The following is an 18,385-nucleotide window of genomic DNA, read 5'->3' as shown; positions in this document are numbered from 1 at the left end:
GCACACCAAGCCACTGATTAATTTGTTCAAGGAGAAGAAGTTCCTTCTTAGGATCCGGACTTATGCAAGGGCTTCGATATCCTCGATGGTGATTCCCAACCAGAACTCGGTAGTATTTTTATTATAAGGCTACTATGTAGTCATTCTTGTCTTGGACAACGTGCTCACATGTATGTAGCAGAACCAGCTCATGTTTTGGAGCTTGCTACCGTAGTTCATTTCCCGAGAATCTCGCAACGTCATCTCGTTGATTTGTGTTGCAAACTTTCTTCTCCAGACATGTTGTCTGAAATATCCCGTTACCAACCAGATCTGAATCTCAGGCAGATATGATAGTTGGGTCATCCCCAGTATTTGCATTTTGTTCCCAGCTTGCACCCGTCATTGTGTCAGTCTGCCATGGGTCCCATTCATTTCCGATGATAAGCAAAAATCATCCATTGCATTGTCTTCAACAAGGTAGTCCACATCATCCATTCTAGTATGAGTATGCCATTTCTTCAAGCTCCTTCACACGGTCGTTTGTGATTTTCCTTGGGCTGGTTTAGAGAGTTACAAGGATTTCTATATCAAAAGTAATTATTTTTGCCACTCAAGGGATAATTCCACGAGTCACCCCCTCTAAGATGTCTCGTTATGGTATCATGGCAAATCAACTCCTCGCTATGTTGACAACCGATCACCACCTCCTCAAGTGTGAAATTGTTGTCTACCTAGTGAACCTTCGTCATCCGCTTCACTCCATCCCTTTGGATGTATGTTCCGTGTCTCAGCTCGAGAGATATGTTTCTACGTCTCATTCCGTGAGTTGATCTTGTGATCATTAGGATGATCCATCCATGTAGACATGTCTCACTCTTTTGTCCTCGTGTTGGATGAAGATCTCGAAAGCAAAGACGTCAAGATCAATTTGAGTCAACAAATCAACAACCTCGAGGACATAGTTGGATCATGAAGTTTGTGATGCTTAGTGTCCCCTTTGTCTTCTTACCTCACGTCTTGAATCTCGGGATGAGATTCTTGTTTAGTGGGGGTGAGCTGTCACAGCCCCAGATCAGCCCTTGCTTGACTTTGCTTGCTCATCATGTCATCATGTTTACGATTTAAATAAACTTGAAATGGGGATTGCCTAAACCCTAGCATTAAAGGAATTCACTAGGTTCAACTAAAATATTTCCAGTAAATCCAAATGGCTTTCAAAAATGTTCATCATTCTTGGAAATGCTGGAAACAGTAACAAGAGGTGATGCACACATTTTTCCATGACATATTTGGGCTCTGGATTAAGTCATACTCTATTTGCATTTGGGCATTTAAATGCTATTAAATATTATAAATGCTCAAATAATCATAAACTAAAATGTTTACTATTGGATATATTCTAAACAGTAGCCATGATTAGTTTCATGATTTTTGGAAACATCCTGGTACTTTTAATAAAGCCCAGAAGTTACAGAGAAATAGAAAAACATTAACAAAAAGAAAGAGAGAGAGAGACTTACTGGCTTACCTACGCAGCCACCTGGCGGCCCAAGTGGCCGGCCCAGCCCACTGGCCTGGCACTGTTGGCCAGCCCACCACGAGCCCCACCGTCTTCAACCTCTGCTAGTAGGCAGAGGCGTGTCGACGTGCACGCGCGCCTGAGGCCTCCACCCTTTGCTTGCTTGCCGCCTCTCCCCGACGCGCCTGGAGGCGCCACGCAGCCCCCCTGGTCCCTCTCGCTCACTCCCTCGAGCTCATCCCCCTCCTATGTTCTCTCTCTCGCACGCATACGAAAGCGACCGCCGCCGCCGTTCGCCACCACCGCAGCCACCGCCTCCCCCTCGCCTCTCCGACGCGCCCCCGAGCTCCGCCGTGACGTCCCCGTCCTTACCACCGAGCCACAAGACGCCGGACGCCCTGGAGCGCCGTCATCGACGCCATCTTCGTCCTCCGCACTGACGGCCGTCGTCGACCGATTCGTCATCACCAGGCCATCCCCGAGCCCTCTGAGATCACCGACGACCCCGCCGTGAGCTCCTCTACCTAACCCCTCTCTCCCCGCCGTCATTCTCCTCCTCTAGCCCCACGGTCCACCGGAGCCGAAAGCTCACCGCCGCCGTGGTTCCTCGCTGCCGTGGCCAGGGCCACCACAGCCTGCGCCTGAGCACGTCACCATGATCAGTGCACCCCCAGGAGGCCATAGCACCCCTCCGCATCCCCTTTCGAGCTCCCTAACACCAAACCCGCAGGTGCCCGAACTCCGGCCACCGCGGAAATGCTCGCCTCCGTCAACTCCGGCCACACCAGATGCTGACGCCACCACCACTAGATGCGCGTGAGCTCCAGCAAGCCGTAGCAGCAAACCGCGCTCAAAACGGAGCCCCATAGCGAAATCCCGAGCCACCCCAGTGTGCCCCCGCCGCGTTTTTGGTCGTCGCCGGCGACATTCCGGTGAGCTGACGTGGCACAGTCATTAGTGGCTAATGACGCCACTAACTAACCCCCTGACCCACTTACAAAAGGGCCCCACCCGTTTAATTAACCAGCTAACGAAATTAGTTAGAACTAACCCAACTCGACTGGACCCACGCGTCAGCTTTGACTTCGCTGACGTGGCCGCTGATCGGTCCCACCTGTCAGTGAGCTAAACAGCCCTGTGTCACTGACGTGTGGCCCCCACACGTCAGGTTTGACCTGGACCGTCCCCGTTGACTGCTGATGTCACCCTGGTGCATTGCTGACGTAATAAAACATTTACTGGATTTGTTCCTATATAGGTAATTCCAGAAAATAGTACAAACTTCTAAAATTCATAGAAATTCAACCGTAACTCCAAATTAAATAATTTATATATGAAAAATGATCAGAAAAATCCAATCTATCCATCTGTACCATTTTCATGCATGTTATAACAACTTAAAGCTGCTGTATACAACAATTTGAATTAATGGCATTTGAAATGTCATACATGGAGTTTGAATTTGAACCTAGGGTTCAAACCAACTTCATTTAACTTGCTGCTAGCTGCATTAGCTCAAAACACATTCATATTGCCATGTCATAGTATGCATCATATTGTGCATTGCATTGATCATGTTTCTTCTCTGTTTGCCGGTGTTGTTCCCCCTCGGTAGACGTTGTATCGATGTTGTGATCGTTGACACTGATGAAGACTCAATGCTATCTTCAGAAGTGCCAGGCAAGCAAAAACCCCTTGTTCATTCTGATACAATCCCACTCTCTCGCTCCTGCTCTCTTTTACTGCATTAGGACAACAACGATTCATCTGTTACTTGCTGCGGTAGTTGAACCCCTTATCCTCTGCATGACCTGTCATTGCCACAGTAAATAGATGAAACCCACTAGCATGAGTAGGAGTTGTTTGAGCCCTGTTGTGCATGCTCATTCATGCTTGTTTGTCATGCCTGCTATTGCTTAGAGTTGAGTCAAGTCTGATTCATCGAGGACGAATCAGAGGTGTGTGAACATGTCCTACCGTGTGTGAGCTAAGTGTGTGAACACGATTTGGTAAAGGTAGTGGTGAGAGGCCATGTAGGAGTACATGGTGGGTTGTCTCATTGTAGCCATCCTCAGGAACTGAGTTCTGTGTTTGTGATCCATGATTCAGCTACTACCACGCATTGGGCCCGAAACCAATGGACCCTCTCGGCTTCTTAATCACCCTTGTCCTCTGTCCAGGAGTTTCTGGTGTTTGTAGTATGCTGGAGGCTGTGCGTAGTGCTGACCGGAGGGGTGGGCTGTGATGCGATAGGCACGTGGCACGGTGTACCGGGCGCCTGTTTGGTGTCTTGGGAACCCTGCACACATCGTTTGGGGCTGTGAGCGAAACTCCGGCCGGATCTCCTCGCGGATGGAACCCGAATAGGCGATAAACCTGGACTAGAGACTTGAGTGTTTAGGTAGGTCGTGGCCGACACCCTCGTTGGGCTTCCGCTTGAAGGTTGCCGAGTACATGTCGTGTAAACGGCGGTAAGTGGTGAGAGCATGTGTGAAGAAGTACACCCCTGTAGGGTTAATATCATCTATTCGAATAGCCGTGTCCATGGAAAAGGACTTCTGGGTTGCCTGTACAGTTAATAGACAAGTGAAAGTGGATACTCTAAAATACGCAAGATAAGCGTGAGTGCTATGGATGGCGTTCTCGTACGGAGACGGGAGCGGATCCATAGTGGTGTATTGATATGGTGAGTATGTGGACTCGTGTGCGCCACCTCAAAAGAGTTACTTGTAGTCGTAGTTTAGGATAGCCACTGAGTCAAAGCTGGCTTGCTGCAGTTAAACCCCACCATCCCCTTTGTTGATAATGGTGCATATGTAGTTAGTTCTGATGTAAGTCTTGCTAGGTACATTTGTACTCACGTTTGCCTATTTTATGTTTTTGCAGAGAGACTCCAGTCTCGCTAGTAGTTCCGCTTGGACTTCGACGTTTAGCTTGTTACCTCAGCTACGATCTTGTGCCCTCGGCAGGATCTGGTAGATAGTCAGGCTTCTCAGCCTTTTTCATTTGTAGATGTCTGTACTCAGACATGATAAGCTTCCGCATGTGCTTGATCTGTATGCTTTGAATGCTGGGTCGAAAGACCCATGTTTGTAATATCTTGCTCCTCGGAGCCTAATGAATAAATACTTGAGTCGTAGAGTCATGTTGTGGTGCCATGTTGTATTTGCCCATATCGAGCATATTGTGTGTATGTTATTGAAATGCTTGGTATGTGTGGGATCTGACAACCTAGTTGTTTATCCTTGGTAGCCTCTCTTACCGGGAAAGTCTCCTAGTGTTTCCACTGAGCCATGGTAGCTTGCTACTGCTCCGGAACACTTAGGCTGGCCGGCATGTGTCCTTCTTCGTTCCTGTGTCTGTCCCTTCGGGGAAATGTCACGCGATGAATACCGGAGTCCTGTTAGCCCACTACAGCCCGGTTCACCGGAGTCCTGCTAGCCCAGTGCTACAGCCTGGATTCACTCGCTGATGACCGACACGTTCGCTGCTGGGTCATGGATGCCTGTCCCTGTAAGTATGCGCCACTTTGGGTTTACGACTAGCCATGTCAGCCCGGGCTCCTTATCATATGGATGCTGGCGACACTATCATATACGTGTGCCAAAAGGCGCAAACGGTCCCGGGCAAAGGTAAGGCGACACCCGTGGGAATACCGTGCGTGAGGCCACAAAGTGATATGAGGTGTTACATGCTAGATCGATGTGGCATTGAGTCGGGGTCCTGACAATTGTGAAGGACTCTGTGTCCACTAAGAAAGCCGGATAGGATTTGTAACCCTAGGTTCTCGGACTAAGGTAACCCCTTTATCTCTGATATTACTATTCATCCAACCTAACTTTAAGGGGCATCCTACAGAATTCTCTGCTAGAATCATACTCGTCGATTAGGAAGAGAGGTGTGAGACAATGCGTGAGAGACAGGCGTAAAGATAATGTGCATACATGAGACACGTAGGCAGGTCCATGTATATAGAAAGGGTCGATGAGGCTTGTGCGTGTGTATGTTTGCGAGAGGAAGAGTGCTTGTGATAAAGGTTAGTGAAAACAGTTGTAAATGGTTACGATAGGGAGGGAGGGTTATATCTTGAGCATGTGTGTGAGAAAGACACCTCTGGAGAGAGTGTGTGAGCATGTGTGAGAGACCATCGATGGAGAGCAAAACTACACGTAAAAGACTGATCTACACATTGATTAAAGATATAAATTGTATCAAAATATTAGGATGGGATCATGATATTTGCAATTCGCATAAGGAGCAGTCATTGATCCATCAGACATATAGATTCTATCGAATTTGAGCATGTCTATGTTCTTATTCGACACAATTGATCCACATAGTTAGTATTTTGAACTCCAGACAATGCATCGCTTTAGCAATCGAATATAAACGTGAGTATAGTTCATGTTGTGTGTGTAAAGCACATTATACATACGAAAGTTACACAATGGACATTATAAATAGCTACTACCTATGAACTAGCATACATTTGAATTCAACTTAAGGTGGTTTAAAAAAATTGAATTCAACATGAAGTCCATTCAATTATTTGAATTTGATTTCATGGCATTTGTAAACCATACCTAAATTATGGGGGCACCAATATTTGCTCTGATTTTGTACATAATAGCATATGTGGTCGTGTGCAAAATAGATTAATTTAGCTCATCCATTCTAAAATAATCGTAGTTATAGGATTGTCAAGTGTCAAAATTTCAAAAAGAAATGGATAGTTTAATGAGGTTTTCAAACATACAAGGTCAAATATAACATTGTATATTTAGGTCAATCCTCATAGTTCAAGAGTACTCTAAAAGTGAATGCTTGTGTTTCAAAATTTCGAATGAAGCGCCAAAAGAGCCTCTACTCGCCCGAAACCGCGTGAGACCAATGTTTGGTAGTATAAGGAAATTACTTTTCTAATAACTCTGACCCGTGAAACCTACCAGCCCGACGTCCAAAGGTCTAAACCGGGGTAGGTTTGTGGCTTCATCTAGACGCCACACAACCGCATCCGAAAAACATTCATACACAATGGCCGCCTGAGCACACATGCGCGCGGTCGAAATCGCTCCCGCCCACTATTTGGGACACCTGGGATTACCATCCAACCCCCGACCCGCAGTAGGTCCGAAATTTAAGAGGGGGGCAAAGTTTGTACTTTCCCCAAATTTCAAACAAGCGTGTCCCATCTTCTGTTCAAAAAAGCCAAAAACAAGCGCGTCCCAGACCGAAACATGGTTCCCCCCACCTGTCTGATTCCCCATTCGTACTCCGTGGGCGCCAAAACTACCTCTCCACCAGCCATGAAACCCCGGCGTCCTCCGTCCGCCACCCCATCCCACCAATCAACCGCCGCCCTCCTCCATGACGCCGGAGCCGATACCCCGACGTTGTCATCCACCGCAGCCTCAACCGCAACGCCCTCCATGGCTAGTAGTTGAAGCCGAGACCGAGCCGTCCATACCCGAGCCAGTTTAACCACGCCGTCCTGCGCCTCACCGCTGCCGCTCCAACTTCGCCACCCTCCACCTCATCGGAGCTGTTCCTGCTACGCCGTCCTTCGCCGCCTCAGATCTACTTCCCCTCCGCCGACATACGGCAACGGCAACACAGTCAAGAATCTGGCCATGGGTTCTTCCAAGCCTGCACCCTCCAGAACATCCGTTTCCCTGGTAAAAAGAAGAAAATCGGTGCGACATGTAGAGAGAACATCGGTTTCCCCGGTAAAAAGAAGAAAACCGGCGTGACATGTGGAGGTGACCACACCGGCAACCGAAAAAGGTACTCCTCTTCCCTTATTCGTGCAAATCTTATGTCTCTGCTTGCACGGTATTCATCCCACAGAAGACACTAGTTGACCGCTTCTTCTTGATACTAGATGTTCCTAGTAACTCGCGATGCACAAGGTTTCTCCTCATATACTATTTCACCTTAGCTAGAGGTCCGTCGCCCCCCTGAATTTCAATTTCTGGCCAGTTGATTCCCAATTAACGGAAGCATTCCCCGGCGTGACAGGCGCTAGTACGCCTATTACACCGGGGAAGCAGCGCCTTGGTGTTTATCTTAGGGGTGTGTGCAGCCTAGAGCTACTGGCGCCCGATCTGGAGGTCGACCGGGATTAAAGGGATGGCCTGGGGGCGCTGCCAAGCACGACGGTGGTGTGAGGTCGATGGGAGGGTGGGGCGGCAGAGGTAGGGGTCTGGGCCGGTGGTCGCTGGCGGCTCGAGAAAGATCGTCAACAGTGACTGGCGGGAGGTAGACGAAGGCCATCTGCCCGTTCCTTATAGATCGGACGGTTCATTAAAAAAATCGACTGACCTATTTATTTTCAGTCGACTGTTATCTTAGATATGACCACATGTGGTGGTGTGCTGGAGGAGTACCTGCATTTCCTGTGCTCATATATTACAAAATCATACGGAGTAGAATCTAATTTTGTTTGCCATGCAATGTTGTAGAGCTATCATATGTCTCCTATTATTTATTTTTCAGCCACCTGCTATCTGCTACTTTTACAGTGCACTAGTTCTACACACACTTCACCCTTACTCTCACTATTATGTTTTTATGCAAGGGTATTTCAGACTCTGCTGCTAGGTGTGCAGCTGGGTGTGCGGCTAGGCAAGACACGTTACAATGCTATAAAGGGTGCATTGTCAGCAGATGGAGACGGTAAACATAGCTCTGGAGTTGATGACCTCGCTCGCAATGAACCACCATCCCAGGTGCTTGCTTTAACTTCGCGGTGTCATATGTGCTTGCATGTTCCATATGGTGTCTAGCTTGTATTCGAAAGGCCGAAGTCGGTAAGATAAGTAAAGATATTTTTTTACATGAACCACCATCCGTGAGCACCAGAAGACAAATAGCTAGTCAGGGCACTGGCCGAGCCAGTGACAAGCCCAGCAAAGATAGGCATCACCTGGAAGCCAACTAAAAAGCTGCGATGGTGGCAAAGCAGCCCGCCTCCCACCAGGCTCTCAGGTCCTAGATGATCATGCTCACCACTCCAGCCGGATGTCTAGCTTGTATTGCTTCCAATTTGGTTAAATTGCATCTGCTTAGCTTACACATTATACCTTTGAATATGACATGCCTTTCTGTTTTTGGTACATACTAGTACATCTGTGTATTAACCATGTTCTTACATCAAACTAATGTTCTTGTGTATCCCTCATCAATCACTTATGACAAGGCAGGCAGGCAAGGGGACTACTCCTCATTTAAAGAATGCAGCGTCAGCCTCCCGACATGATTCTCAAGAAACAGAAATGCTAGATGAAGATAGTGAAAGTAGCTCTGTAGTTGATTACAACATTTCCCCTACACTAGCATCGCAGGTGCTTGCTCTAACTTGGCAGCTTATACATTATACCTGTTAATGTGACATGCCTTCCTGTATTTAGTACATAGTACATCTGTCTATTAAGCATGTCCTTACATAAAACTATTGTTTTTTGTATCCCGCATCAACCAACATGACGAGACACCTTTAGTATATGCAGTGCGATATTAGTTGCATCGTTCATATGATTTATAGCACGTGCTGCTTCTAATTTCTTGAAATTCCATTTATGATGGGATGCTTTTAACTTGGCAGAGTCATATTGGTTGCATCTTTCATGTGGTATCTAGCTTGCATTGCTTCTTATTTGCTGGAATGGTTTTTGCTTAGTTTACACAAACAGTTGTGAACATGCCATGTCGTCCTGTTTTTCGTACATATTCCATCCTGGTATCATGTGTTTGCCTTACATCAAAGTAGTGATTGTCAGTATCATGCATGAATGAGTTCCGAAGAGAGAATTTTATTGCTTTTTCTTGTCGGTTTTACTTGACAATTCAAAATCAATAAAGCGGAAGGGAGTTAGCAAGGCAGTGGATGAAGGTGCTCCTTCCGAACGGAGGGCCTCTATTGTTTCTACTCCTCCACACCCCCAAGATGATTTCCAAGACAACACATGCATAGGCACTCAACAAAGTTGTGTTTATGATGAGCACGTCTCCCCTAGTGCAGCATCATCGGTGCTCCCTCTAACTTGGCACTGTTATATGTGGTTGCATGTTATGTGTTATGTCTAGCTTGTATTGCTTCTAATTTTTTTGAATTCCATCTGCTTACTTTACACATTATACTTGAATAAGACATGTGTTCCTGTTTCTAGAACATACAATATCTGTCTATCACACCATGTTCTTACATCAAATTACTACTGTTGTAACCTGCAACAATCACTTATCATAAGACACGTTTGACTTCGGAGTGTGATATAGGTTACATCTCTCATTCTTTTCTAGCTTGTACTACTAATTTGTTGAAATGGCACTTATGACGAGACAATTTTAACTTGGTAGAGTGATATTCGTTGCATCTTTCATATGGTGTCTAGCTTTCATTGCTTCTAATTTGTTGAAATGCCTTCTCCTTAGTTTACACATCATAAGCTGTGAATATGCAATGCTGTGAATATGCAATGGCACTAATGACGAGAGACCTCTAGCATGGTAGTGTGATGTTGTTTGCATCTTGCATATGATTTATTTCTTGTACTGCTTCACATTTGTTTAAACGCCATTTATGATGAGACACTATTAACTTGGCAGAGCGATATTTGTAGCATCTTTCATATGGTGTCTACCTTCCATTGCATTGCTTCTAATTTGGTGAAATGTCTTCTTCTTAATTTACACATCATAGTTCTGGTTATCTCTTTCGTCCCATTTTTCATACATATTACATCCTCCTATCATGTGGTTGTCTAACATCAAAGTTCAGTTCATCTGCATCACGCATCAATTTGTTCTGAAGAACTAAATTGTTATTCGTTTTTCTTGTCAGCTTGACTTAACATGGCACAGAGAAAGAGGAAGAAACACAGAATGGCAGGGAATGAGAAGCGGATGAATCCTGCAGATTCTGCTCGTACTGATGGTGCAATAGAAGGTCAAAGTCCAGCGGAAAATTCTACAAAAACGGCATCCCATGCTACACAATTTGCAAAAAAAGACAAACAGAAACAAATAGCTGCCACCAAACAAGCAGAGACAACCCTAGTTCTTGCAACACCTACCACAGTACTACCAGCTGCACGACGTACTCGTGCGTCAACTGAGCTAGCAGCACGTTCCCAAGCTCCCTTGCCACCTGACACTACTTCCCAAGCACTCTTGACACAAGACGAGTTGGCAATATCAGATGAACCTTGTGAGCTTCAACAACAAGAAGGTAGTTGCTGGAGTCAAGTTACAGTTGCATGCTTCTTTATATGTAGTCTCACAGTTTGATGTATACTAACACTTCCTATGTTTGTTGTTGGACTAGCACCTAGGCGCAAGAGGAAACGAACATCAGGGATAATGCTTGATAGGTTAACTAAATCTAGAGGAGGAAGAATGGAGATCCGTTTTGAAGCAGGTTTAAAAAGGCCACGTGATGCTACAGAGTCATCCAAGTTAGTATCAGAGGCAGCGGTTGCTGGTAGGTGTCATGTACGTATCCTCCCAACATGGATTCAGTATAGGAATGACAAAGACGAAACCCAGTTCAACACCTTCCTCGACCATTTATCTGTAAGTATGGTTATGTATGGAAACTAGTAATATCGTCTTGCTCCGTCCAATACTTTCTAGGTTGCTGATAATGAGACTCCCATAATTTTCAACATATGAGGTTCAAGTTGGATAGCCAAGATGATGCAACCAGACAAGCTTGCACCCATGTTTTCAAGTCTGCTCTGCGACAGTATCGGTATAACTTGAGGAAAACTCACTTTGAAGGCAAGGCTAATAGTGAACTTGCCCAAACATCTCTAGTGGAAAATATATCCGATGAAGACTGGAGAGGCCTCATTAAACACCGATCCGATCCAAAGTATCAGGTACATTATATATATGTAATTAGATCACATGTTGAAGTCCTATTTACGCATGTGCCACACAAATATATCTTCTTGTAGGTGAACTGTTCAAAGAACAAGGCCAACCGTACGAAAGTGAAATTCCAACAGACGACAGGATCTCGTAGCTATATTGCACACTGCGAGGCTCTTGTAATTAGCTGTTGTTTCACTCTTTTCGCTGTACCATACTATCAGATCTATATTGACTTGTTCCAAATGCAGAGGAAAGCCCGCAAGGACCAAAAAGTACCTGAACCAAATGCTGTGGAAATCTTCAAGGACTGTCACACCACCAAGAAGAAGGGCATGACTACACCAGTCAAAGCCGCTGTTGTAAGTCCTTAATCCTCATGCCTTTTAACTACTACTTACTGTCGGGACCAGATTTTTGGGGTATTAATTTCCCAAAAAATGGCCCTTGTGCTCACCAGCACTAGGATTACTGTTAGCTGATGAGGCACCAACTTGATACAGAAACTCCAAGCAAAGTACATCATATGTAGTACAAGACCATTCTGGCCTATGAGTACAACAAAATGGTTTCTAGTGGTTGATGGCGGAAGCGGTTTGCGGATCATCAGTGTCTATGGGACTCCATTTCCCACAGGAACAGCTGACCTGGATAACTCCTATCTTCGCGAGGCCGCTATCAGCATTGCGTAGGTTCCGGGGCTGTCGTCACTACGTTCCCCTCCACGCAAGAAATCTGGCCAAGACAATAGCCAGGGACAAGCCAGTGAGTACTTTGAATGTACTCGCAAACATTATGAACACAGGTATAATATAACAAATGATAATCATGCTCTGAAATATGCCATGATCACTACGTCAGTCACGAAATCAGATATATGATGCATGCAAGCAGATCATTCAAATAAAACATGAATAAACCATCAGGGAGTAGAAATGAAAAGCACCGATCGGGTGTCTGAAGCGACGCCTTGAAAGGATAATAATATGAAGCATGCCTCAGTCGGGCGTCTGAGCGACACCACATAAAGGGCTTACACTACTGGAATCAGCTACTTTGCCATCTGCCAGCTCTTTGCCGTCTGCTAGCAGACGGCAAACAAGCTCTTTGCCATCAGCTACCCGAAAGCAGACGGCAAAGAACTGGCTGATGGCAAAGAAAGCCTTTGCCATCAGCCAGTTCTTTGCCGTCCGCTAGCAGACGGCAAAGAGGGAGGGGGCCCCACTGAGGAGCTGGTTAAAAAATACTTAACGGCCCCCCCTCTTTGCCGTCCGCTAGCGGACGGCAAAGGTGGCGGACGGCAAAGATTAATCATATCTAACGGCGCGCCCCCCACCCCGCCCCTCTCTCTTTGTTTCTCTCCCCTGCTCCCAGACGCGCGCCGCCGCCCCCACCACTCGCCACCGCCCAGTCGCACCACCGCCCCGCCGCCCCACCGGCCCCCCGCCCCGTAGCCCCACCGCCCCCCTGCCCCGTCGGCCCCGCCGCCCTGCCGTCTCGGCGCCGCCGCGCCCCAGCCCCCCGGCGCCCCCCCCCCCCGCCCGCCCCACTGCTCCGGGCCCGGCGCCGCCGCCCCAAGCCGCCCTATCCCCCCTCCTCCACCGGCCCCCCGCCTCGTTGCCACTGCCGCCCGGCGCCGTCGCCCCACTGGCCCCCCGCCCCGTCGCCCCCGCCGCCCTGCCGTCTCGGCGCTGCCGCACCCCGGCCCCCCCGCGCCCCACCGCCCTGGGCCCGGCGCCGCCGCCCCAAGCTGCCCCGCCCCCCTCCTCAACCGGCCACCTCCTCCACCGGCACAGGTGAGCTCTACCTCTCCTCTGTTTTTCCTTTTTTCTGTTTTTTAGTTTTAGGTTTATGTTTAGTTTAGATTTAGTTTTAGTTTTAGTTTTAGGTTTAGTTTTAGGTTTAGGTTTAGTTTTAGTTTAGTTTTAGGTTTAGATTTAGTTTTTTCCTTTTTTATGTTTTTTTAGTTTTAGGTTTATGTTTAGATTAGATTTAGGTTTAGTTTTAGGTTTAGTTCAGTTTTAGGAAAGAAAAAGAAGAAGAAGAAAAAAAACAGGAGAGGAGGAGAAGAAGAAGAGGAAAAAGGAAAGGAAGAAGAAGAAGAGGAGGCAAAGAAAAAAGAAGAAGAGGAAGAAGAAGAAGAAAAAAGAGGAGAGGAGGAGAAGAAGAAGAGGAAAAAGGAAAGGAGGGAGAAGAACAAGAAGAAGAAGAAGAAGAAGAAGAAGAAGAAGAAGAAGGAAAAAAGGAAGAAAAGGAAGAAAAGGAAGAAGAGAAGAAGAAGAAAAGGAAAAAAGAGGAAAAAAACCCGACCCGACACGGCACCCCGACCCCGACCCGGCACCCCGACACGACACCCCGACCCCGACACCCCAACCCCGACACCCCGACCCCGACCCCGACACCGACACCCCGACCCCGAGCCTGACCCGACACCCCGACCCCGACACCGACACGGCACCCCGACCCCGACCCGCACCCCGACCCGACACCCCGACCCCGAGACCCCGACCCCGACCGCGACCCGGACACCCCGACCCCGACCCCGACCCCGACACCGACACCCCGACCCCGAGCCTGACCCGACACCCCGACCCCGACACCGACACGGCACCCCGACCCCGACCCGGCACCCCGACCCCGAGCTTGACCCGACACCCCGACCTCGACACCGACACGGCACCCCGACCCCGACACCGACACCCCGACCCCAACACCGACACGGCACCTCGACCCCGACCCGGCACCCCGACCCGACACCCCGACCCCGAGACCCCGACCCCGACCCCGACCCCGACACCGACACCCCGACCCCGAGCCTGACCCGACACCCCGACCCCGACACCGACACGGCACCCTGACCCCGACCCGGCACCCCGACCCGACACCCCGACCCCGACACCCCGACCCCGACCCCGACACGGCACCCCGACACCGACAGGACACCCCGACCCCCGACACCTCCCGAAAAGGTGTTCTTTGGCCTTCCAGAGGCCGACGGGGTCATATATTTGTGAATTATTAGTGAGGTCATATATTTTTCGATTTTGTTATGAAAAACATCATATATAATAGTGTTGATCGGGTAGTTTTAAATGTGCAGTTGCTTCATCGCTGCGAGGTTTGGTGTTCGACGACCTCGCCGTGCGTTTGACGAGCTCTGCCCCTTCGTTCGTGGGTGAGCACAAATGACATGTCCTCCTCCCCCATTAATTATTTGATCTATTCCGATGAAACTTGATAGCTAGCTATATATGTGTCTTCAATCATCAGTATGCGTAACCAATATGTGTCTCCCGTTCGAAAGCGTCATAGTTATAAATATGCATGCATTTGCATATTTATAACCTTGATTCTTTCGAATTGTCCAATGCTATCCATGGACAGCCCGAGTATGTGTAGATTGGGTTCGTTTTCCCATATGCTTTGCTCCGGATCCGACGCATAAATTTCGTCAGTGCCTCCCCTGTTGTTCTCCGGGTACACATCCTCTCTGTTTATTGCAGAGACGTGTATCAGGAGAACAGCGGGGAGGTGCTGCCGAAATTTTGCGTCGGATCCGGAGCATAGCATGGGAAAATGAACCCAATCTACACATACACGGGTGGGATTAGGACCTATCATTACCTATTAGAGTGTAGGTTGCATGGACGTAATAAAATTGACAAAGTAGATCAACTGATGAATATATACATGGTGAATTACATATATAATTGTTGTGTGTCCAGTAGCTCTGAAAGTCAAGATGAGTGATCGTGCGTGGATGTATACCGGTCACACTGGTCAGAACAAATGGAGCGCTGAATGGTTCACAAAAACCAAGGGGTTTGTGCAAGCCGCATTTGCAAATGGCCAGAAGAAAACCTGGTGCCCCTGTTTATGGTGCGGCAATTGGGAAAAGAGGACAGAGGCTGAAATGGGCAAACACCTGCAGAAGAATGGTTTTACGCCCGATTATACGGTGTGGACATTTCATGGTGAGTCTGCCCAACGTGACCGAGCTGAGGTGGATCATCGTCGCACCGACGAGCATGGTACCGGGATGGAAAACATGGTGCAAGACTATGATGATGCTCGGGATTCGGACGAGGAGATGGAGGAATCTGCAAAGGCCTTCAATGAAATGTTGGAGTCTTCAAAACGTCCGCTCCACGAGCACACTGAGCTTTGTCAGTTGGATGCCATCTCACAAGTAATGGCTCTGAAGGCTCAGTTCAACTTGGGCAGAGAATGCTATGACGCAATTATGACAGTATTTGGACGCTTTCTACCCAAAGGCCATGTAATGCCTGCAAACCTGTACCAGTCGGACAAAATCCTCCGTGCACTGAAGATGCCCTATGAGAAGATACATGCCTGTGAGAAAGGATGTGCCTTATTTAGGCTTGACTATGCGGACTTGAACTATTGTCCCATTTGCAAGTCTTCCAGGTATATTGTGGTAGACAACGGTATGGGTGAGAAGACACAGACCAAAATCCCCGTTAGTGTTCTTCGGTATATGCCAATCGTACCAAGACTTCAACGTCTTTTCATGGTCGAAGAGACGGCCAGACAGATGACATGGCACAAAACAGGCAAAAGAACCGAACTAGATACAGATGGGAATCTGATGATGGTACACACATCGGATGGTGTTGCGTGGAAAAAGTTTGATGAATTACATGCTGACAAAGCGGCAGATCCGAGGCATCCTCGAGTCGGCATCAGCACGGATGGGTTCAGTGTGTTTGGTATGACGGCAGCCCAATACAGTTGTTGGCCCGTATTTGTCTTTCCACTCAATCTCCCCCCCCGGACAGATTATGCAAAGAAAGAACATTTTCCTGACGTTGATAATTCCAGGGCCCAACTATCCGGGGAAAAATATGAATGTGTACATGCAGCCGCTTAAGGACGAATTGCAAGAAGCCTGGGATAATGGGTTCAAGACATACGACGCCTATAGCAAACGGAACTTCATAATGCGTGTCTGGTACATGTACTCGACGCATGACTTGCCGGCGTACGCGCTATTCGTTGGCTGGTGTGTGCATGGAAGGTTCCCGTGCCCCACATGCAAGGGAGCTCTTGAGTTTCGTTGGCTTCAGGCCGGTCGCAAGTTTTCTTGCTTCGACATGCATAGACAGTTCCTGGATCCTCGCCATAAGTTCAGGAAAGACAAGAAGAACTTCATCAGAGGTAGAGTTGTCAAAAACTCTGCACCACCTACATTGACAGGCCAACAGACCCTGGATCAGTTAAACGCTCTCGAGCCAGATCCACAGCGTCCAGGGTACTTCAAGGGGTATAATACTAAGCACGCGTGGACTCACAAAACATGCTTATGGGATCTGCCTTACTTCAAAGACCTCCTTTGCCCACACAACATCGACGTGATGCACACTGAGAAGAATATCGCCGAGGCACTTTTTGGTACATTGTTCGGCATAGATGGGAAGTCAAAGGATAATACTAAGGCTAGAGTCGATCTGGAGGCGCTATGTGATAGGCCGTTACAAAACATGAAAGAACCGAAAGGAAAGCATAACTGGACGAAGCCAAAGGCATGGTTCAATCTTGGAAGGCCAGCTATGAGGGAAATTATCTTGTGGGTGCAACAGCAGTTGATGTTCCCCGATGGGTATGCAGCGAATCTAAAGAGGGGAGCGAATCTTGATAAATTGAAGATATTTGGTCTCAAGAGTCATGATTGGCACATATGGATTGAGCGGGTAATGCCGGTGATGTTGCGTGGCTTCATCCCTGAGGATGAATGGCTAGTACTGGCAGAAGTCAGCTATTTCTTCCGTGTTCTGTGTGCAAAAGAATTATCGCCTGGCGTGCTAGAAGAAATGGAAGAGTTGGCACCGGAGTTGATCTGCAAGTTAGAGAAGATCTTTCCACCGGGCTTCTTTAATCCAATGCAGCATTTGATTATGCATCTCCCAACCGAGGCAAGATTGGGGGGGCCCGTGCAAAATCGTTGGTGCTACCCAACTGAGAGGATGCAGAAGACGCTTCGAGAAAAATGTAAAAATAAACGTAGAATTGAAGCATCGATGGTTGAGGCATTCATCACAGAGGAGGCAGCAAACTTCGTAACAGCACACTACGAAGCCAAAAATCGTCATTTGCATAATCCGAAGCATCGGTACAATGCTGACGACCCTAAAAAGGGTGGATCCAACCTCAGCCTATTCAAAGGGAATCTCGCACCAGCTAGTGTTTCACATCCAGTATCTTTGGATAACGAAGAATGGCGGACCATTTCGTTGTATATCTTCAACAACCTGATAGAAGTGCGGCCGTACATCGAGTAAGTTCTCGGTACATTGTTTCGCAACTTCTATTTCCTTTGAACTGCTCTTATTCCTGGATATGTCATACAGTTGATACGCTGCCATATTCTCGTATGGAGCGGAGATCCAAAAGGATTCCGTCGAAGAGTATGAGCTTCTCGCAAAGCAAGGAGGCGGCTATCCCGGTTTCATCTCTTGGTTCAAACAAACGGTAATTTCTATTAGACAATTTCATTTCATTCGCTAATTTGTGCGTAATGCAACAATCCTTTCATATTAAACTTGTAGGCTAATTCAGAGTCTATGGACGCCGAATTGAGACAAGTCGCTAATGGTTTTGACTATAAGGTCCGTTCATTTGACAAGTACGACATCAACGGGTATCGCTTTCGTACCTATGGCAAAGAGCAATCTATGGCCGACCGAAAGTCTACAAATTGTTGTGTATCTGCTATCGGCGAAGGAGGTACCGAGTATTATGGGAGAGTTGAAGCAATTTATGAACTTCTGTTCTATGGTGAAAACCCACCGAATGTCGTAGTCTTCAAATGTTATTGGTTTCAGCCGAAGGAGACTAGAAGGACTCATGAACATATAGGGCTAGTTGAAATCAACCAAAGCACCCATTTAGATGTTCCTGATGTCTATATTACGGCTCAACAGGCGACCCAAGTATTCTATCTACCGTGGGCCTACCAAACTAATCCAAATCTGAAAGGTTGGGATGTCGTTT

Source organism: Triticum aestivum, chromosome 4B, assembly GCF_018294505.1.
Source record: "Triticum aestivum cultivar Chinese Spring chromosome 4B, IWGSC CS RefSeq v2.1, whole genome shotgun sequence".
NCBI classification, from domain to species: Eukaryota; Viridiplantae; Streptophyta; class Magnoliopsida; order Poales; family Poaceae; genus Triticum; species Triticum aestivum.
Note: the sequence above shows the minus strand (reverse complement) of the source record.